Below are 5,063 nucleotides of genomic sequence, written 5' to 3' on the forward strand. Positions count from 1 at the left end.
GTAGTTACCAAATGTAGAAGAAACCTATTAGGTATTCGAAAGAATCAATGGGTGAAAGTTTGGCATTTTGTTGAAAGACTAGCATCAAAATCTGTTACCAAACCTACCCATATTTGACTTACTAAACTGATGTTGATTGCTAACAGTCACATGTCCCTCCCTTAGTAGTGCATAATCTCAAAATCCGTGCATACTTTTTAAAACCATAATTATTCGTAGCCTCAAATTTATACTAGGAAAACCCAAAAAGAAACATTAGTGTAGGTACTTATCTCCCCCATCTTTATCTTCTTGTAACATTGATTTTGATTTAACTTGTATCTATTATTTTGAATTAACTTGATTTCCACTCACATTGTTCCTCGTGGATTGACCACGACTCCAAAGTTGGGTAAATATATTGACAAAGACCACCTTGCATTTAAATTGACATGTAAGTTGAGTGTTATCAACCATTGACACCAAGTCCTTACCAAATCATTTAAAACCATTTAAGCTAGTTTAGGTTCCATAACCATATTATGCAATGCAATAGTTTCAATAAAAGTCAAACTATGTGACAATACCATTCTTATAGGCATTTTAACAAACATATTGAGGGCATATGGTTTTCAAAACCAAAACCAAGAACTAATTGACCATTCCCATGAAACCACATGTTTAATTCAATAATTTTAACATGAAAACCATAAGAAAAACATGTGAAAACAATATTCATCAATTAACAACCAAAACCCCCAACATACAATTCAAAATAAAATAACACTCACAATTAAATCATGAAAACCGTTCATTAAAACATGAATTTAGTTGAACTAACAATAAGGGAGGAGTAAAATGCCTTATATACCAAAGAAAATGGAGAGATCAACTCTTGAAAGCCCCTAATTGAATCACCTTGAGGAAACCCTTGCCTCTTTCTTGAACCAAAAGCCTTATGAGAGACTGGGAGTGTTTAAATTGTTTTTGATTTAGAATAATACGGTAAATGAAGTCCTAATAGTGTTTTATATCTTAGGGTCAAAAGTGGTTAAGAGGGGAAATGTCCAAAATACCCCAAACTTAAACAGTAAAAATTCCTACAGTTGGGTAAGCTCCCCTAACTCATACACACAACATACGAGTAGTACCCATAACTGGTACCCTAGATAGAATGTTTGAATCCATTCATGTCCAACCTACGACCACAAGGACCAACTTGTATCAAATAATATCCTTGGAACTGATAAATCGTACCCTAGGAAGCCTACCAAGGACCTGACATACTGAGAACCATACGATTACATGACCTATAGGTACCATCATCATACGACTAGTAAGATGCCCACTCGTACCTTAGACGGAATACTGCCAAGATCACACTGCTTATTATATAAACAACACCCCCTAAATCATACCCATATCATACGACTAGTAAGCCTAAGTCGTATGATGTCCAGAGATTTAAAAATCAGAAAATCTCTATGGATCAAATCCCAGGGTTTTTCAATTCTCCCCCACCTTGATCATTCATCCTCGAATGATGGGACAAGGCATGACAAGCACAATTTATACCCCAAAAACCCCTTACTCTGACCTTTAACCAAGTTAAAAAACAAAGATAGAAAGAAATCAATCTTTTCTTTAACTAAGTTAGATAACAAAGAGATGGTGGAGAACACATACCTGCCGCTTAAATTTTTGGAGGAAAAAATAGAAACGAATACTTTTACATCATGTCCTCTTCTACTTTGCAAGTAGCTTCTTCTACCTTGTGGTTCCTCCATAGAAACTTTACCTAGGCGACGTCCTTGTTTCGCAATTGATAAACCTACTAATCAAAAATCTAAAACAGGATCTCCTCATAAGATAGGGAATCCAAAATTCTAATATCCTTAATAGGAACAATTTGCGATGGATCACCAATGCACTTTCTCAACATAGAGACAGAGAATACCGAGTGAATGGAGCTCAAACGAGAAGGAAAATCCAACTCATATGAAAGATTTTCAAACCTCCTTAAAACCAAGTAAGGAACAACATAACAGATACTAACTTCCCCTTTTTACTAAACTACATCACTCCTTTATGGGAGATACATTCAAGAACACCCTATCCCTAACATCAAAATCTAACACTCTTTGCCTCATATACGCATAGGAATTTTGCAACTTTGGGCAGCCTAATGTGTATCCCAAATCACCTTCACCTTCTCCATAGATTGGTAAGAAAAATACTGGAAAAATATCTCTGCCTAACCAACCTTAAACCATTCAATAGGAGACCTACACCTACTACCATACATGGCCTTAAACAAAGTTATTCCAATGTTAGAGTGGTAGCTATTATTATAAGCAAAATCCACAAGAGGTAAATACTTAACCCAGCTACCACCATAGTCAATAACATAAGCATAAAGCATGTCCTCTAATGTCTGAATAGTCCTTTCTGCCCACCCATATGAATCTGGTTGGTAAGCAGTACTCAGACTAATCTTTGTTGCCAACCCTTTTTGAAATAATCAACAAAAATGATAATTAAACAGTGTACCAAGATCAAAGATTATAGAAATAGGTGACCCTCACAACTTTACAATCTCATGAAGATACAATCTCACATAATCATCAGTCAAGAAGTTAGTCCTCACTAGAAAAAAGTGAGACGACTTTGTCATCCTATCCACCATTACCCAGGTCAAATGAAATTGGTTTCGATACCGAGGAAGACCGGTACCAATATCCATGTTGATCATATCTACTTCAACTCTGGCAACTCAATTTCTCTATAAAAAACTTTGGGCCTCATGTGATCAACTTTCACTTGTTGACAAAACATATACTCAGCCATAAAATTTGCCACATCCCTCTTTATATTGTTCCACCAATACAAATCCTTGAGTTCATGATTCATTTTTATTTATCTAGGATAAACAACATAGTGTAACTCATGTGCCTTACCAAAGATCCTCTCGCACAAACTATCTACATTAGGAATACATAACCTCCGTTGGTACCATAAAGTACCATCACCACTAATGTTGAAAAGTGGGGGTGTTTCACCATACTATAAGGGACCAGGTCCTTTAGAGTCAGATATAGGCAATAAAACAATAAAGCAGTAAGGAAACAAAACTTTTCATAAAATTAATGAACACACAGATTTAATGTGGAAATCTACTTGCTCAAGGAAGAAAAAACCATGATTTTCCCCCAAAGGAACTCAAATATCCACTTAAATCAAACTCAAATATGAAATTAACTCTAAGCTCCACAAGTTTGTAAAAACTCTATTAGAAACCTACCTTGAAAACTCTGCCAAGAACTCACCTCAATATTGATTAACTCTAACAAATATTAACTCAGGTAACTCTACCTAAGCACTCTCAAAAACACAAGAAAAGAATTACTTTTATAACTTGAGCAATTAAATTATAGGCCAAGACTTGACTCAAGAACACACACACTCTCAGCACACAAAAGCATGGCACTTAAGCAATATTTTATTTTTCATTGATTTCTCTCTTAAACAATCATATTGCAAAAATTTATGAATTGAGGAGCATTCGTTTCTACTTATAGTTGGATAATGATTAGGAAAGAAATACAATTAGGTTATGTTTCATAATAGACACAAGCTCACATATGTAGTTTGTTACACTAATAGACAAAATTGTGCAGGATAGTTACAGCTATATTGAATTCATGAAGACCCAGGGAACTAGTCCCTTATTGCCAGCTGATCATCAAAAAAATAAGATACAATAATTTTACCTCTTTTTAATGATGACAAACTAACCACAAATTTTTTAGCATCAATGTTCCTTCATCTTATTCATTCAAAGTGATCACCGCTACTATCGATGGATGTTCCCTATCATTATGCACCATTCACCCTCTATTAAAATGCCACCATGATTCACCAATACTCTTATCCTATCATTATTCCTTCATGAATCACCAATATTCTCACTCTGTCACTATGCTATTTGTCAAAAATTCATCCCCCTATCAATATGCGATCATATTTTACCAACATTAGGCATATATACACTTGGTACCTTGTCCCTAACAAATTATGCAATACACACCTCACTTGATCCCTACCACATGAATTTGGTATTCCCCCTTTAGGTATCATTTAATAGATAACAATAAATCAAGAGTAAAATAAAAATAATTTAGTTAACTCATGGGCACTGGGGAAACACTAACATGAAGAACAACTTTGAAGATAAGGAAGAGACATATGAAACACACAAATAAATATTCATTCATAAGTAAAGGGTAAGTACAATTTCAGTGCGTTTTAGAGAAAAAACCAAAGGAATCAAGAAAATTTAAGCAGGTGAAGGACTTGGGAAGATGGTTTGGAAAAGTAGAACCATGGTATTGTTTTCTGTAGCATGATAATGTAACAATTCCTTGTTTATTTGAATCTCATCAGTTAGAGTTGAAACTATCTTCTTTAGTTCAGCATTCTTAGTTCCAAGCTCTTTAGAGATACTTTGATCTTTATCAGTGAGATGCTGAATTATCATTTACAATTTGCTAATTTTTAGTTCTCTACATCCTTAGCAGTTATGTTCAGCTTCAATTCATCTATTTAGCTCCCCTTAAGAGATGTTAACTAATTTCTTATGCACATATTTAGTTTTGATCAGAGTCTTCATGCCAAATAGTTGTATCATAGTTCCAAGAGTTCCATTTTTATAGCCAATAGTAAAATGATCCAGCACTTTGTTCAAGCATTATCTGTAAGTCATGTCATGGTTTCTATTTTTCCCATGAACAACTTCATGCATATGATCCATCATTAATGTAGGTAAACTAATGCATTCAAAACTACTAATACACTCCATTGTATACAAATCAGCAGCTGCGGTGATGGTCCTTCTTTTGTGATCAAGGCAGAATCACTTTATTAACAAAAGCAAAAACTAATTGTAACTAACTTTTGAGGGATTTCTGATTTACTATAGCCACAAATTTTCTTTTAACTTTGATGTAATCTCCATAAACTCCATTAAAGGTTGTTGTTTAGAGACATTCTCCAAACCACTGATATGAATATCTAGAATTCTCTAA

This window comes from Capsicum annuum, unplaced genomic scaffold (genome assembly GCF_002878395.1).
Source record: "Capsicum annuum cultivar UCD-10X-F1 unplaced genomic scaffold, UCD10Xv1.1 ctg5104, whole genome shotgun sequence".
NCBI classification, from domain to species: Eukaryota; Viridiplantae; Streptophyta; class Magnoliopsida; order Solanales; family Solanaceae; genus Capsicum; species Capsicum annuum.